Source organism: Sapajus apella, unplaced genomic scaffold, assembly GCF_009761245.1.
Source record: "Sapajus apella isolate SASKATOON/1434 unplaced genomic scaffold, GSC_monkey_1.0 scaffold105, whole genome shotgun sequence".
Lineage (NCBI taxonomy): Eukaryota > Metazoa > Chordata > Mammalia > Primates > Cebidae > Sapajus > Sapajus apella.
In genome coordinates, this window is record NW_022437045.1 from 2,337,217 (window position 1) to 2,355,636 (window position 18,420).

At 47.0% G+C, this 18,420-nt stretch overlaps 1 protein-coding gene across 3 annotated transcripts in view; it reads right to left on the reverse strand.

Moving 5' to 3' along the window:
* SCAF8 (SR-related CTD associated factor 8) overlaps positions 1–18,420 on the reverse strand; it is a 250,670-nt gene that overhangs the window by 11,191 nt on the left and 221,059 nt on the right. The window contains exon 24 of one of the 3 annotated variants that reach the window (XR_004262850.1): positions 3,354–3,428. The exons of 1 other annotated variant lie outside the window; for it this stretch is intronic. The gene's annotated coding sequence lies outside the window, so the exon portion shown is untranslated. Of the gene's footprint in view, positions 1–3,207; positions 3,429–18,420 lie in introns of those variants that run through there. One more of the 3 variants, XR_004262851.1, reaches the window with a different exon arrangement.

The following is an 18,420-nucleotide window of genomic DNA, read 5'->3' on the forward strand; positions in this document are numbered from 1 at the left end:
GCAATGGCGCGATCTCGGCTCACCGCAACCTCCGCCTCCTGGGTTCAGGCAATTCTCCTGCCTCAGCCTCCTGAGTCGCTGGGATTACAGGCACGCGCCACCATGCCCAGCTAATTTTTTGTATTTTTAGTAGAGACGGGGTTTCACCATGTTGACCAGGATGGTCTCGATCTCTTGACCTCGTGATCCACCCGCCTCGGCCTCCCAAAGTGCTGGGATTACAGGCGCGAGCCACCGCGCCCGGCCAATAATACCTTCTTTATGTTTTCTTACTTCATGTTTTCTGTTTACTCCAAAAAAACATGAAGAAAATGTTTTCTGATTACTCCAAAAATGTATAGCCATTATTTAAATGAAAGGGATAAATATGGCTGTTGATTCAATGATGGTGGGAAGTCAGTGACAAGGAAATTAGACACTAGGGACCAACATGAGGAGCAGAGAATTCCAGATAATAACAGGACAAGCAAACAGCCTGCCTTTAGCTTCTCTGCACATGTCCTGCTAAGGAAATTCCAGAGCGTTTGGATAAGGGTCTATGTAAGGGCTAATCAAAATAAATACATGGACCCTATTATGTGAAACCTGCCCTCAGGTACGTAGTCCATCATTAATTAAGGTGGCTGTTTTTATAATTTACAGTGAGGCCACACAGCACAAGCTCAGTGAGATTATGAGCTCTGGGTCACAAAGAACAGATGAGAATCTTGCTTCCATTACTTTCTAGCTGTTTGATTTTGGATAACTATTAGCATTCTGGTGGACACAGCTTCCTCATGTGTAAAGTGGGGAGAGTAGCGACCTTGTGGGGAGAGTAGCTACCTCATGGGATTGTTGTGAAGAGGTATGGGTCTGGCGCAGTGGCTCACACTATAATCCCAGCACTTTGGGAGGCCAAGGTGGGTGAATTGCTTGAGCCTATGAGTTCAAGATCAGCCTGGGCAACATAGTGAGACTCAGTCTGTATACAAAATTTATTTATTTATGGTTTTTTCTTCACTTATTTATTTATTTTGAGATGGAGTCCTCACTCTGTCGCCCAGGCTGGAGTGCAGTAGCATGATCTCGGCTTACTGCAATCTCTGCCTCCTGGGTTCAAGCGATTCTCCTCCCTCAGCCTCCCAAGTAGTTGGGATTACAAGTGTGTGCCACCACACCCAGCTAGTTTTTTATATTTTTGGTAGAGATGGGGTTTCACCATGTTGGCCAGGCTGGTCTCGAACTCCTGACCTCAAGTGATCTATCCACCTCGGCCTCCCAAAGTGTTTGGATTACAGGTATGAGCCACTGTGCCCAGCTGTATGAAAAATTAAAAAATAAGGCCAGGCGTGGTGGCTCACACCTGTAATCCCAGCACTTTGGGAGGCCAAGTTGGGTGGATCACCTGAGGTCAGGAGTTCAGGACTAGCCTGACCAACATGGAGAAACCCCATCTCTACTAAAAATACAAACTTAGCCGGATGTGGTGGTGCATACCTGTAATCAGTGCTCCTCGGGAGGTTGACGCAGGAGAATCACTTGAACCCAGGAGGCAGAGGTTGAAGTGAGCCAAGACTGCACCATTGCACTCCAGCCTGGGCAACAAGAGCAAAACTCTGTCTTAAGGGAAAAAAGAAAAAGAAAAAAATAATAATTATCCAGGCGTGGTGGCACATGCCTGTAGTCATAGCTACTGGGGAGACTGAGGTGGGAGGATCACCTGAGCCCAGGGAGATTAAGGCTGCAGTGAGCTGTGATCACACCATTGCACTCCAGTCTGGGTGACAGATGAGTGGGAGAGCAAGACTCTGTCTCCAACACACACACAAAAAACAATAACAATAAAAAAAATAAGGTAATACACGTAAGGCATTTACTAGATTCCCCAGGCCTATAACAAGTACCCTTTTAAAAAATGTTAACATCATTAATGTTTAAGTATCAAATTCTTCAAATTTTCCAAAATTACAAGTAGGCTTTATATGTAATTTACTATATATGTATATATATAAAACTCTGAGAGCTCACGGGGGTTTTGAAGGAGGTGATTTTTCAATTTTAAAATAAACTGGCCCATATGGGCTTTCAAAAATTGCACTGCAAATTAAAAATAAATAAAGTCCTTAAAATGGCCTATTAAAAAAATATCCTGCTATGTCCTGGAGTTCCCAAATTTCTCTGTAGAAGTTGGAACCATTTATAAAAATTAAATGCAACTGTGCCCTAAATACCAATATATCTCCCACACATAGGTTTTTATACTTTCTCAGCCGTCTAGTTAGTCTGTTTGTGAAAAGCTTCCTTAATTATATGAAATTAGTCATGTACCATGTAAAGAATGCACCAGAAAAAAAGCAGTCAGGATTTCCATTTCACAGGAAATTTTCTGAAAGGCCTGAGATCAGAAACAGGAAATAAACGCAATAAAGCAAGCCACAGCGCACCATAAGCAGACTCTTGTGTAGCTCGTACGGTGTCTCCACAGCCAGAGAGGGGGCTGCACACTCCATCGCGTTCTAGCAGCGCTATTTCCTCCCTCCTCACGGACACAACAGTTTGTCTTATGAAGTAATTATTAGTTCACGTTTCTGCTGACCATCTGGGAAAAATGTTGCAAGCCGCCCCTTTGCACAGGAGACATTCCCTCCTGCTAGTAGAGTCGCACGTGTGGTTTAGCTCACTGTTAAACTTGCACTGCAAATTCTTTGGGTGTTACTCTGTGCAAATAATGAAATAAAAACCAGTTTTGTTGCGTGTTGTTCTAACTCAGTGATGACCACGTGGAAGGTTCTAGTGATGGAGAAATGCATGTAGAAGACCAGACAGATCCTTTTAGACATAAGGAAGAGAAACGGCCAGGTGTGATGGCTCACGCCTCTAATCCCAGCACTTTGGGAGGCTGAGGCAGGTGGATCACCTGAGGTCAGGAGTTCGAGATCAGCCTGGCCAACATGGCAAAACCCCATCTCTACTAAAATTACAAAAATCTGCTGGGTGTGGTGGCTTATGCCTGTAATCCCAGCTACTGGGGAGGCTGAGGCAGGAGAATCGCTTGAACCTAGGAGGCAGACGTTGTAGTGAGCTGAGACTGCGCCACTGCACTCCAGCCTGGGTGACAGAGCAAGACTTTGTTTCAAACAAACAAGAAACAAGCATTCCCCACTGTCATCATTGTACAAAATAAAGTTTAAGAACATTACTTTTAGAGAGTTTTTATCAAAATCAGTGCAAAGGCAATCCATCAGTTTGTCAAACCAAGTAAACTCAATCTAATGTTTGGGGCTGCGAGGCTGATGTCAGGCAGGTCTATCATTAATTTTACTTAGCATCACAGTCGCTGCCCCTAAAAGGCAATAAACAATGATATGATATACCTGTTCAATGTTCAGCCGGCTGTTCCAAGGACCTTCCTCAGGTCATTGGATTGCTCTAATCTCTGCTTTCCTCATCTGCAAAGTGAAGGGTTGGACTCAATAAACTGTGAGTACTTTTTCAGCTTAAAAAAATCATGCAACTTGTACCACCTAACTTTATTGACATAGACACATTAAGCAGGCACCTGCCATGCTGGCCAGTACTTTTATTCTTTCTTGTCTGTGCCACCCTTCCAAATACTACACAAACATTGCACACCAGTTTAGAGGCAGACGGAAAGAAGAAATAAGAGTAGCGAAACAGACACGTCTGAGGTAAATTATGTCTTCAGGCTCTAGTTTTAATTATTTTTTCTTATCTTCTTCCTTCTGTTGAATAATGCTCTTCTTCCTTCTGTTACATAGTGATTGAGTCCATCATCTTTAAGGCATTTGTTTACTTATTTATTTTTGTGTATTTATTTATTTTGAGACGGACTTCTCACTCTGTCGCCGGTGGGGAGTGCACTGGCACGATCTCGGCTCACTGCAACCTCCATCTCCTGGGTTCAAGCGATTCTCCCACCTCAGCCTCCCAAGTAGCTAGGACTGCAGGCACACACCACCACACCCATCTAATTTTTGTATTTTTGGTAGAGACAGAGTTGGCCAGGCTGATCTTGAACTCCTGACCTCAGGTGATCTGCCCTCCTCGGCCTCCCAAAGTGCTGGAATTATAGGCGTGAGCCACCACACCGGGCCCATTTGTTTATTTATTGATTCATTCATTCAACACTTAGGAGTATGCAGTATATTCCAGCATAAGGCTGAGTGTTGAGAATGTGGAAATGTACAAACACCTTGACCTCATGTGGTTTTCCCTCTACTAAAATCTACGTTTACTCCAAACAGTTCATTCACAGCATTTTTTAGTCTCCTCCTTCTGAAAGGATGATGTAGACAACATTTTTAAAACATAAAGGCCAGGCCAGCACTTTGGGATGATGAGGCAGGCAGATCACCTGAGGTCAGGAGTTGGAGACCAGCATGACCAACATGGAGAAATCCTGTCTCTACTAAAAATACAAAATTAGGCCGGGCGCGGTGGCTCACACCTGTTAATCTCAGCACCTTGGGAGGCTGAGGTGGGCAGATCACTTGAGGTCAGAAGTTCGAGACCAGCCTGGCCAATATGGGGAAACCTCATCTCTACTAAAAATACAAAAAATTAGCTGGGCAAGGTGGCACACACCTGTAGAGCAGTGGTGCAATCTCGGCTCACTGCAACCTCTGTCCCCTGGGCTCAAGCGATTATCCTGCCTCAGCCTCCCAAGTAGCTAGGATAACATAGGATAACAGGTATCTGCCATGCCCGGCTAATTTTTGCATTTTTAGTAGAGACGGGGTTTCAGCATGTTGGCCAGGCTGATCTCAAACTCCTGACCGCAAGTGACCCGTCTGCCTCGGCCTCCCAAAGTGCTGGTATTACAGGCATAAGCCACAGTGCATGGCTGGAATGTTCATTAAAAATGCATATTTCGGCCGGGTGCGGTGGCTCACGCCTGTAATCCCAGTACTTTGGGAGGCCAAGGCGGGTGGATCACGAGGTCAAGAGATCGAGACCATCCTGGTCAACATGGTGAAACCCCGTCTCTACTAAAAATACAAAAAATATCAGCTGGGCATGGTGGCGTGTGCCTGTAATCCCGGCTACTCAGGAGGCTGAGGCAGGAGAATTGCCTGAACCCAGGACGCGGAGGTTGCGGTGAGCCAAGATTGCGCCATTGCACTCCAGCCTGGGTAACAAGAGGGAAACTCCGTCTCAAAAAAAAAAAAATGCATATTTCTGGCCAGGTGTGGTGTTGGGGAGTGTGTAATCCCAGCTACTCAGGATGCTGAGGTGAGAGAATTGCTTAAACTGGGGAGGCAGAGGTTGCAGTGAGCCCAGATTGTGCCACTGCGCTCCAGCCTGGGTGTCAGAGTGAGACTTTGTCTCAAACAACCAAAAAAATGCTTATTTCTGGCCCCACTTCCTGAGATTCTAATTCTCTGGGTCTGAAACAAGGGTAAAGAATCTGAATTTTGACAAGCACATCCAGGTGATTTGGATGCAGAAACTGAACTCTGAGAAACAGGGTCTTAAAGCATCTCTGCTCCACCCAGACCCACCCTCCGGGAACAGGAGTGGAAAGCACCACGGACAGACAGGCGGAGCTGCCAAGGTGAAGTCTGACACCTGCGAGTATCATGTGTGTATCATGCTTTGAAGAATACCTCTGTAGCATTGCCATTAGAATAATAGATACACCATTATCAGTAATGGCATGCTGGTGACAAGTGCTGTATTCAAATCATTTATTTTTCTTAACTGTTTCATGCTTTGTTAAAGTCAAGTTCATTTCTCAAGAGCAAGCTAAATGCCATACTCTTTTTTTTTTTTTTTTTTTTTTTTTTGAGACGGAGTTTCGCTCTTGTTACCCAGGCTGGAGTGCAATGGCGCGATCTCGGCTCACCGCAACCTCCGTCTCCTGGGTTCACGCAATTCTCCTGCCTCAGCCTCCTGAGTAGCTGGGATTACAGGCACGCACCACCATGCCCAGCTAATTTTTTGTATTTTTAGTAGAGACGGGGTTTCACCATGTTGACCAGGATGGTCTCGATCTCTTGACCTCGTGATCCACCCGCCTCGGCCTCCCAAAGTGCTGGGATTACAGGCTTGAGCCACCGCGCCCGGCTAAATGCCATACTCTTAACTGCAGAGGCTGGGCGCAGTGGCTCACACCTATAATTTCAGCACTTTTGGAGGTCAAGGCGGACAGATCACTTGAGATCAGGAGTTCCACACCAACATGCCAAAACCCCCATTTCTACTAAAAATACAAAAATTCGTGGGGTGTAGTGATGTGAGCCTGTAACCCAGCTACTGAGGAGGCTGAGAGGGGAGAATTGCTGGAACCCGGGCAGCGGAGGTTGCAGTGAGCGGAAATCAGGTCACTGCACTCCAGCCTGGGTGACAGAGCAAGATTTGTCTCAAAAAAAAAGAAAAAGAAAAGAAATTCCTTGAGGAAAAGGGGAGAGGTTGGTCTAGTTTTGCTCACAACTGTATCCCTAGCACCCACACTTGCTTTGCACATAACTGGTGTAGGATAAATGCGTTTATAAATGAATTCAATTAAAAAATGAAATAGTATGAACATTTGGAAAATGCTTCTGTGCAGGGAAATGTCAAATTCTTTTTTTCAGACCATGAACTGTGTTCCCGCACAAATTCTTGGCCATTATAACATTGATCAATCCTTTATTGGAAAAGTGATCACATGTATGTTTAAGAATGAGTCGGCAGGGCGCAGTGGCTCAAGCCTGTAATCCGAGCACTTTGGGAGGCCGAGGCGGGTGGATCACGAGGTCAAGAGATCGAGACCATCCTGGTCAACACAGTGAAACACCGTCTCTACTAAAAAAATATAAAAAATTAGCTGGGCATGGTGGCACGTGCCTGTAATCCCAGCTACTCGGGAGGCTGAGGCAGGAGAATTGCCTGAACCCAGGAGGCGGAGGTTGCGGTGAGCCGAGATCGCGCCATTGCACTCCAGCCTGAGTAACAAGAGCGAAACTCATCCCAAAAAAAAAAAAAAAAAAAAAAAAAAACTGAGTCAACTACAAGTCTACACAGAAATGGAAGACGAGAAATCTGATGCTTTAGAGGAAATTTGGCCTTTCTTCCCAGGATCAGTCTATACATCTGAATTCCCAATTTTCCATTACTCTAAGCCACAAGTTTCTTCAAGGCTCAGTGTATTTTAATTAAACTCCAGTAACAAAGCACAGGCTTTCTAAACTTCTTACTGGTTGACACCGCTATGCTTCAAAGCAGGGTTTAAAGAAACAGTGAGGAAGGAATATTAACCAACTCATTAGAAGTTCGCATTATGCTTATGCAAAACAGAACCACAGAAAGGCGCGGTTCAGTTAGATCCTGAGTTCATTCAACGGCACTTGATAGTGTCATTGCCCTTCAGGATTGGTGTTTTGTTCCTTTATTTCCCTGTTTTGTATTCACAAAGCTCTGTCTATGTGACTCAGCCTATGAAAATGCTTAGCTTGGCAATCAACAGGGGTATTCCCCATGCAGGCCTTAGCAAAAGTCCAGGAGAAATAAGAAGGCCAGCACTTGCACCCCCTTTCCCCATGTGCCCTCTGTAGAGGGTCCCAACAGCCCTTGCCAGTGGCCACAGTGGAAGGTGGAGACTGGAAGGGAAAGCCGTGCAGAGCTCAGCCTTGCCCAGAGAGGCAGCTAGAAAACCAGATGGGATTTTCTGGGAAACTGACTTTTCTTTCCTTCATTTCTCCTTTTTCTTTCTTTCTTCCTCCCTCCCTCTCTCTCTCTTTTTCTTTCTCTCCCTTATTCCCTTCCCTCCCTCCTTTCTTTTCTTTCCTTCTTTCTTCCTTTTTCTGTGGGCCTTTTGTGAGAATAACAGGATCAGCAATCTCAAAGAAATATCTAGCTAGCAAAGCTTTCTGTGGATAACTGTGGCCTTCTCTCGTGTGTCACTGTCTCAAAGTTGGCCCTTCACTATCAATGTAAGAGATGCAGGAAAGTTATTTTAAAAAGCATAAAGAGGCCAGGTGCGGTGGCTCAAGCCTGTAATCTCAGCACTTTGGGAAGCCAAGGCAGGCGGATCCCTGAGGTTGGGAGTTCGGGACCAGCCTGACCAACATGGAGAAATCCTGTCTCTACTAAAAATACAAAAAAAATTAGCCGTCCATGGTGGCGCACGCCTGCAATCCCAGCTACTCAGGAGACTGAGGTAGGGGAATCTCTTGAACCCAGGAAGCAGAGGTTGCAATGAGCTGAGATCTCACCATTGCACTCTAGCCTGGGCAACAAGAGTGAAACTCTGTCTCAATGAATAAATACATAAATACATAAAAGCATAAAGAAACAAAGAGAAACTTCAAAAATGAACCCTCACTATAATAGCCGCACTTACCATTAATCTGAAAAGCATCACCTGACCCAATGGGAACCTGCAGAGTGTGTGACCTGCCACCCACAGTATCAGGTATTGGCCCCAGCCACCAAGAGAATCTTGGTTCAGGACATTGAGCCATCATTATCCTTGAAATATATACTATGGAATGACTTTTGGACTCTGAACACAATGATAATATTCACCAAGTCTGCCAAGTTTACCACAAGAAAAAAAATGTAGTTTAACTATTAAACAACTCAGGCTGGGGGCAGTAGCTCACCTGTAATCCTAGCACTTTGGGAGGCCGAGGCAAGCAAATCGTCCGAGGTCAGGAGTTTGAGACCAGCCTGACAAACATGATAAAACCCCATCTGTACTAAAGATACAAAAATTGGCCAGGCGTGGTGGCTAATGCCTGTAATCCCAGCTACTCGGGAGGCTGACGCAGGAGAATCGCTTGAACCTGGGAGGCAGAGGTTGCAGTGAGCCGAGATTGCACCATTGCACTCCAGCCTGGGCAACAAGAGCAAAACTGCATGTCAAAAAAAAAAAAAAAAAAAAAAAAATTAAACAACTCAATTTCTTGGCCAATCCCCTCCTAAAGTAGACCGAGAAATTCATTTGCAATCTGCAACCATTCATTTCACAGACAAGAGTGTGTTTCCGTGAAGGGGTCTCAAAGGTTATTCACCCCAGTAACAATATGGTCCCCCTGGAAGCACCTTTGAGAACTGGATGGCTGCATTCCAGCCACAGAGCCATAAAGTTTAAAGTCCAGGAAGTGAGTTGAAATCTCCATTTTAGTGTGCTGTTTTCAAATCCCCAGGTCAGCATTTGCTGGAGAGTTTTAAAGGAGAATTCAAGATTTGGAAGAAGCTGCAGGCTTGCTGCCTCTCGAGTGTTCCAGAATCATTCTGCTCCTGAGTGTCCAACATCTCGAATCATCCTCAGTGTCCCCATGCTGCCATCTGTGGATAAGTGCATTGATTTGTGGTAGGTAAATGCCAAGCACTCAATCCAGGAAATTGTCATCTGAATGATTTACACACATGCCCTGAGCCCCATCGGGCACTAAAGAGATAGATGCTTTGCGAGTAAATCTTGCATGCATTAACATTAATTTAAAATAATCCGAGTTGGCAGTCAAAAGCATACTTTTCAATAAGCAGCCAACTTGTCTTCTATTAAATCTTAAGGAGACTATATTACCAACCTCTGGAAAACAGTATTTGCAAGAAGATGAACTTGAGTAGGTTTAAGAATTTAGCAGTGTTAAGCTGCCTGCCACAAACGTGTGAAGTCCACGTGTACATGTGTGACCAGCACATCAGACCATCAGAGCTCCTGTGGCCCCCACAGCCGTCTCTGTCCAAACACAACCATCAAAAGTAATCAGACTGCTCTGATAATGACACCGTCCTGAGAGGGGGACTGAGGAGCGCTGCAGGTACAGAGGACAGGTTCAAAGTCTGTGCAGAAGGAACCTGGACCGTGTGCTCTTGGAGCTCGGAATCCAGTGAGGCGATTAGATGGTGTGAGTGAGAGTGTCAAGTAACAGTGGGTGGCCATGTGCCAAAAGATTGGACAGAGCCGTGAGGAAGGAGAGAGCAACGTGATGGTGCGAACAGGGAAGGTGGGACAGAGGTGAGCTAGGCTTACCCTGAGCCAGGCAAAGGCCCAGAACCTGGAGAGGAGGGAGTGTTATATAGAAGGGAAAGTGTTATATACTAACAATGCTGGCTGGTGAAGGGTTGAGAGCTATGAGAGGCACTGAAGGGAGCAAAGTCGGGAACAGAAGTCATGATGGGATGTGGAGCTCCCTGAAGGTCACCTGGGAGTGCCTGTTCTCTACTGGAAAGCCCAGATACCAGAGGTCTCAGAAGAAGGGAGGAAAAGAAGCCAATGTTTTACGAGGATGAGCACAGAGGCTGTGCTCTGTAGGAAGGAGAAGTGCCAGCCTGGCAGTGGACGCGGCCTTCGGGATGCTGCTGACCTCTGGGTACCTGGGCTCAGTGATGGGTGGGTCTTCCCAGCTCTGCTCAAGATCACCACTGGGATATGGGAGTAAGATACCAGAATTTTGATTTTGGCCAGGTGCAGTGGCTCACTCCTGTAATACCAGCACTTTGGGAGGCCAAGGCGGGCTGATCACTTGAGGTCAGGAGTTCAAGACCAGCCTGGCCAACATGGTAAAACCCCATCTCTACTAAAAATACAAACAAACAAACAAATTAGCTGGGCATGGTGGTGTCTGCCTATAGTCCCAGCTACTCAGGAGGCTGAGACTGGAGAATTGCTTGAACCCAGGAGGCGGAGGTTGCAGTGAGCTGAGATCATGCCATTGCACTCCAGCCTGGGTGACAGAGCTTGACTCTGTCTCAAAAAAAAAAAAAAAAAAAAAAAAAAAAAAACCATATGATATGTAAACAATCAAAAATTGGGAGAGTGGATTATATCTCAAATAAACAAACTTTAAAAATGGGGGGAGCAGATGCAAATATATTAGGTTAATGTGCATGAACAGAAGAGTTTGGGGGAAAATACTCCCCATGCAGGGGCCTGAGCTAACAGTGCTGGCCGGTGAAGGGTTGGGAGCTACAAGAGGAAAAAGGAACTCCGTGGGGAGGGGAGGTGCAGGAATTGGAAGGAAGAATGGTGTGTACACCATCTCTCGGGTGCTTCATCTGGGGAATCAGGAGAGATCTCTCTACCCCTGTCAGAGATAAGGCTGGTGGGAGTTGATCCCACAAGATGGGCTGGAGACCCCAGGACCAATGGTCCCTGTAGAAGGCCCTCCAAACCTGAAAGGAAAGTGTCAGAAGAGGGGAAAGGAAAATGGGAAATTCAGTATCCCAGAGGTCAAGGGAAGGGAGACCTTTAAGGGGACAGGATGGACAGCAGGATGAGGGAGCTCAGATGGAATGACCCTGAGAAATGACTCTTGGAATTTCACAAGAAAGTCACTGAAGGCTTCTTAGAAAGGGCTTCAGCAGAGAGGAGAGTGTGGAGGCCGGACTGCAGGGGGTTAAGAAGGGAACGGGTGGAGAGGAAATGAAGGCAGTGGGTCGTGTTTAGTTTTCAACTATTAAAATGTCAGGGTCAAAGTCAGAACTGCAGGGGTGGGAGGGTGTAATGTGAAGTTTTTCCTTTCATCTGGGACCCCAGAGGAATTCCACAGTGCTACTTTAACAGTAGTAAGTGGTAACTGCAGCTAGGGCAGTGACACGGCGTGGGAGATGGTGAGGCCATCAAGTACCCAGTCCTGTCCCAGAACCTTCCACAGGGCTCAGGTTTGGTCTGTGAGTTTGTGTGTAGTAGAAAATACAAGGGTGCTTGGGCTGGGCGCAGTGGCTCACACCTGTGATTCCAGCACTTTGGGAGGCCAAGGCGGGTGGATTACGAGGTCAGGAGTTCAAGACCAGCCTGGCCAACATGGTGAAACCCTGTCTCTACTAAAAATACAAAAATTAGCCAGGTGTGGTGGTGTGTGCCTGTAATCCCAGCTACTACTCAGGAGGCTGAGGCAGAGAATTGCTTGAACCTGGGTTGCGGAGGTTGCACTGAGCCAAGATCGTGCCACTGTACTCCAGTCTGGGTGACAGAGTGAGACTCCGTCTTAAAAAAAAAAAAGTATGTAAGAGAGCTCTAATTTTATAAAGTCAGAAGGGATACTTAATTGTCAAATCCACACGTGATTAGAAGTCTGAAAATTTCTCCCAAATGTCGCATCCTATTTGATACTTTAACATCAGAAGATCTGAATTTGGGTCCTTTGTGGGGACATGGATGAACCTGGAAACCATCATTCTCAGTAAACTGACAGAGGAGCAGAAGATCAAACACCGCATGTTCTCACTCATAGGCGGGTGTTGAATGATGAGAGCACATGGACACAGGGAGGGGAGCACTACACACTGGGGTCAGTTGGGGGGAAATAGGGGAGGGACGGTGGGGGGTGGGGAGCTGTGGAGGGATAGCAGCGGGAAAAATGCCAGATGTAGGTGATGGGGAGGAAGGCAGCAAATCACACTGCCACGTGTGTTCCTATGCAACAATTTTGCATGTTCTTCACATGTACCCCAAAACCTAAAATGCAATAAAATAAATAAAGGGGGAAAAAAAAAAAAGAAATAAGACTTAGGAAGAACTGTGAACTCATTTGACGTCGGTATCAGACTCTCATCCACAAGCAGCTGGACATCTGGTCCCTCTCAGGTGAGACGTCTACAGAGGTGACCAAGGTTTTTGACTCTTCCGATGGGTCTCTGGACACCTGCGAGATACCACTCCAGTATTTTGGCTTTGCCCAGGTACAAAATTGTTTACTATCCATTTGACAAGAGTCAACATAAGTTCAAAGCCACATGTGAGAACCAATTAATGCTTATAAAATTCTTTGAGAGCTATAGATGAAAGGAGTGATTTCAGTGCAGAATATTATCATCTGCTAACGATGGAGTACATTGAACAAACCAGATTCTCCCAGAGAATAAACGATATCCTAGGAATAAAATCAGTAATTTGTTTGGTTGGGTGTCTTTCTTTCTTTCTTCTTTTCTTTTCTTTTTTCTTTTCTTTTCCTTTCTTTTCTTTTTTTCTTTTCTTTCCTTCCTTCCTTCCTTCCTTCCTTCCTTCCTTCCTTCCTTTCTTTCTTTCTTTCTTTCTCTCTCCCTCTCTCTTTCTTCTTTCTTTCTTTTTCTCTCTTTTTTTTCTTTCTCTTTTTCTTTCTCTCTCTTTCTTTCTTCCTTTCTTCCTTTCTTTTTTCAGACAGTGTTGGTTAGGTGACTGCCTTCCTCACTCCCTCCCCCCCTCCTTCCTCCCCTCTCCCTCCCTCCCTCCCCTCCTTCCTTCTTTTTTCAGACAGGGTCTCGCTCTGTCGCCTAGGCTTGAGTGCAGTGGCACAACCCCAGCTCACTGCAGTCTCTACCACCTGGGCTTACACGATCCTCCTGCCTCAGCTTCCCAAGCAGCTGGGACTACAGGTACGTGCCACCACACCTGGCTAATGTTTATATTTTTTGTAGAGACAAGTTCTCACTACGATGCCCAGGCTGGTCTCAAACTCCTAAGCTCAAGCAACCTGCCAGTTTCAGTCTCCCAAAGTGCTAGGATTAGAGGCGCAAGCCACTGTACTCAGCCAAAAGTCAGTAATTTTGAAACAATTACTGATAATTTCCATTTCTAGAACTATCTTAGCAGCTCACATCCTTAGACACCCGTGGGCCTCATACAGAATATTAGCATCCGCCTCATAGACTCACAGACTCTCAGGGGTGGAAGGGTCTGGGTGCTTTGCTCCTTAAACTCTGCGTGATGTCGACCTCAGCAGCTGCCCAGGCATGTGTCACACCTCCAGCAGGGGACACGTTACCACCCATTCGCCTTTTCCTCTGTGTAAATCAGCTTTAAAAGTCTCTTTTGGCCAGGAGCGGTGGCTCACCCCTGTAATCCCAGCGCTTTGGGAGGCTGAGGCAGGTGGGTCTCCTGAGGTTGGGAGTTTGAGACCAGCCTGACCAACATGGAGAAATCCCATCTCTACTAAAAATGCAAAATTAGCCAGGCATAGTGGCGCATACCTGTAATCCCAGCTACTCGAGAGGCTGAGACAGGAGAATCGCTTGAACCCTGGAGGCGAAAGTTTTGCTGGGCCGAGATTGCACCATTGCACTCCAGCCTGGGCAATGAGGGCAAAACTCCATCTTGCAAAAAAAAAGTCTCTTTTACCCTCTTCTGCATCTCTGCAAGCAGAGGCACATTTTAGGAGACTGCTGTCCTAAATCTCCTCTCATATTCACCCCTGGTCATTCACATATCTCTTCCTGTATTTTTTGCACATCCTTTAAAAATCTTATTCTACTGGCAAGGCTCCAGATTTTCTGCAATAATGACTTAAACTTTTTTTTTTTTTTTTTTTTTTTTTTTTTGCCATGGAGTGCTAGGCTGACGAGGTCCTTTTTTGATCAATGGAATCTGATGTTATAATATCATTATTGACTCAGGCAAATCACGAACTGCTAGTACCAGTGAGTGCGGCTGGTAAGAATACAGTAATGATGGGGCGGGGTGTGCTGGCGCACACCTGTGATCCCAGCACTTTGGGAGGCCAAGGTGGGCGGATCACCTGTGGTCAGCAGTTTGAGACCAGCCTGGCCAACATGGCGAAACCCTGTCTCTACTAAAAATACGAAAATTAGGCAGGCGTGGTGGTGGGCACCTACAGTCCCAGCTATTCGGAAGGCTGAGGCAGGAGAATCACTCGTACCCAGGAGTGGGAGGCTGCAGTGAGCCAAGATTGCAACACTGCACTACAGTCTGGGCAACCGAGTGAGACCCTATTTAAAAAAAAAAAAAAAAGTAATGATGGGCCCAGGGCTGGCTGTGGTCCAGGCCTTGGCTCTTTGCTGCCAGATGGTCCTATAGACTTGTCTGTGCCTTGGGTGATGGGGAGAGGGGCATAGTGTGGTTGGCTCAGCACAATCACAACATGGGCCCCTGGAAAAACAGGAGCATCCACATGAGGGATACCTGAGGCTGGAGGTCTGCCAGGGAGAAAAGGTGACGACAAAGAAAGATAGGAGAGCTGGGTTCGGTGGCCCATGCCGGCAATCCCAATACTTAGGGAGGCCGAGGCAGGAGGATTGCTTCAGCCCAAGAGTTCAAGACCAGCCTGGGAAACATAGCAAGATCCCATCTCTACAAAAAATAAAAAATTAGCTGGGCATGGTGCCTCATGCCTGTAGTCTCAGCCACTTGGGAGGCTGAGGCTGCAGTGAGCCATGATCATGTGACTGCACTTCAGCCTGGGTGACAGAGCGAGACCCTGTCTCAACAACAACAAAAGGAAATAGGAGCTATAAGAAATAGGGCTTCATGGAACTATGTCTTGGCAAAGGGACAAGAGGGAGAGTAAAGTGTAAAGATGAAGGTGAGAATGTCGTCAGGGAATTACTCGAGGCAGCTCCTTCCCATCCTTTTTTGTTTGTTTTTGTTTGTTTTAGACTGGTTCTTGCTCTGTCACCCTCCCAGGCTGCAGTGCAGGAGTGTAACCATGGCTCACTGCTGCCTCAGCCTCCCCAGGCACAAGCGATCCTCCCATCTCAACCTCCCAAGGAGCTAGGACGACAGGCATGCACCACCACATCCAGCTAATTTTTGTATTTTTTGTATAGACAGTGTTTTGTCATGCTGCTCAGGCTGGTCTTTAATTCCTGGGCTCAAGTGATCCGCCCACCTCAACCTCCCAAAGTGCTGGGATAATAGGGGTGAGCCACCGCGCCCAGCATGCCTCCCACCCTTGACCTCTCCATGCTCAGTGTGCTGTCAGGGGAGCCTCAATGTCCTCTGCACAGCCCTGAGTCTGTGAGCGCCTTCGCGGTGGTGGAGTAAGGGCTGTAGGCAAGTTTGCACGCCTCAGGGCAGGAAGGGAGAAGAAAGCCGGAGCTATAAGAAACAGGGCTTGGCCGGGCACGGTGGCTCAAGCCTGTAATCCCAGCACTTTGGGAGGCCGAGGCGGGTGGATCACGAGGTCAAGAGATCGAGACCATCCTGGTCAACATGGTGAAACCCCGTCTCTACTAAAACTACAAAAAATTAGCTGGGCATGGTGGCGCGTGCCTGTAGTCCCAGCTACTCAGGAGACTGAGGCAGGAGAATTGCTTGAACCCAGGAGGCGGAGGTTGCGGTGAGCCGAGATCGCGCCATTGCACTCCAGCCTGGGTAACAAGAGTGAAACTCCGTCTCAAAAAAAAAAAAAGAAACAGGGCTTCGTGGAATTATGTCTTGGCAAAGGGACAAGAGGGAGAGTAAAGTGCAAAGATGAAGTAGCAGGCTAGCGCATACCTGCTTATGTTCCCTGGGCTCAGATGCTCAGGTGAGGGAGAAACCCCGGGCACGCTGCCGTGGGGTTTGTGTCTAATACTAAGGGCTCAACCCCAAGGTGCACACCCACAAAATCTCATTTAGGGTTCAAAGAGGTAACAAAAGGAATGTGTGTGTTTACCACATGCGAACCCACAGCGTGAGTTTGGCACACACAAAAGCATATGCCCACATGTTTACCCTCTCAAATTTTACAGGGCAAATTAGGAGGCTGGTTCTAATAACATGGCAATAAAACATCAAGCGTTTGCACTACAGTCTCTCAGCAGGCATGGGAAAATGGGGCGGCCACTAATATAACGAGAGAGTAATAGATGGAGGAACCATCCAGAAACAGTTTCAAGGCCACAGAATTTTTCTTCTTATCCACAACAAAGTCTCAAGAATGCAAGACCATGGGCACAGGCTGGAAAACTGCACAGAAATGGCGTTCTCCTGATGTGAGAGATTCCCATGGCAGCCTCAGTTCACAGAGGTTTCACCTCGAATTTCTCTGTGGAGGGCTGTACAGGAAGCAGCTGAGTGGAGCTCTTGAAATTAGGGCATGAGGCCGGGCGCAGTGGCTCAGCTTGTAATCCCAGGACTTTGGGAGGCCAAAGCAGGTGGATCATGAGGTCAGGAGATCTAGACCATCCTCGCCAATATAGTAAAACCTCATCTCTACTAAATACAAAAAAATTAGCCGGGCATGGTGGTGCGTGCCTGTAGTCCCAGGTACTCAGGAGGCTGAGGCAGGAGAATCACATGAATCTGGGAGGTGGAGGTTGCAGGGAGCCAAGATCACATCACTACACTCCAGCCTGGGCAACAAAGGGAGACTCTGTCTCAAAAAAAAAAAAAAAAAAAAAAAAATCAGTATTTTTACCAATAACAAGAAGTTTTGGTTTGGGGGTTGTTTCTTGTTTTTTGTTTTTGGAATAGTTGGGGTTTTGCTGTATTGTCCAGACTGGTCTCAAACTCTTGACTTCACATGATCCTCTAGCCTTGGCCTCCCAAAGTGCTGTGATTATAAGCAGGAGCCACCACATCTATTCTAACAAGAGGTGTTTTTTGGATTTTTTTGTTTGTTTGTTTGTTTGTTTGAGACACAGTCTCACTCTGTCGCCCAGGCTGGAGTGAAGTGGCATGATCTCAGCTCACTGCAACCTCCACTCCCAGGTTCAAGTGATTCTCCTGCCTCAGCCTCCTGAGTAGCTGGGATTACAGGTGTGCACCACTGCACCTAGCTAATTTTTGTATTTTTAGTAGAGACAGGGTTTTACCATCATGGCTAGGCTGGTCTTGAACTCCTGACTTCGTGATTCATCTGCCTAGGCCTCCCAACGTGCTGGGATTACAGGTGTGAGCCACCGCACCGAGCCCCTTACCTCCATTTTGTGGATGAGGAAAGCAAGCTAAGAAGAGATAGAGTCCAAGAACCCACAGTCAGTAAGTCGTAGAGCCAGGGTTTGAGCCCGGGTCATGAGGCTCCAGGGCCTGTGCCCCTGACCACTGTACTATACTGCCCTAAGGACGAGGAGGTCCCTGACCTAGAAGGGTGCCCAGTGCAGTGAAAGGAAGGAGAAAGCAAAAATGTCACATCGCCACGGTGAGTGTGGGGACCAGGTACGTTCAGGGACTGTGGGTATGGGGAGGCGTGTGGCCCGGGGCAATGAGTCCCAGAAAGGCTGCCTGGAGGGGCTGACACAAGCTGAGTCCTGAGCTGTAGATGGGGAAGGAAGGGCCGGTGGCTGTGCCAGACAGAAGGGACAGCAAGAGCAAAGACACAGAGGGACCCAACAGAGGATGAGTCTGAGGATGACATGGGGGCAATAGCAACGGGGCTGGGGGGACTGTGGGGTTTGAGCCCCGGCTAGGACACCAGATTTTTTCCCCAGGGACATGGAGACCCATTCAGAGTATTCCCAGGGGAGTGACATGGTTGCACATGAGCTTTATTTTAGGTGGAAGATGGTGAAACTAGACCAGGAAAAGGAGACCTATAACAAGGTTAACGTAATGGGCAAAGACGAGCAACGGAGAGTAAGTGAGTTAGAAGGCGGCTTCTTTATGTATTTATTTTATCGAGACGGAGTCTCACTTTGTTGCCCATGCTGGACTGCAGTGCGCTATCTCGGTTCACTGGCACCTCCACCTCCCGGGGTCAAGCGATTCTCTTGTCTCAGCCTCCTGAGTAGCTGGGATTACAGGTGCCCACCATCATGCCCGGCTAATTTTTATATTTTTAGTAGAGACAG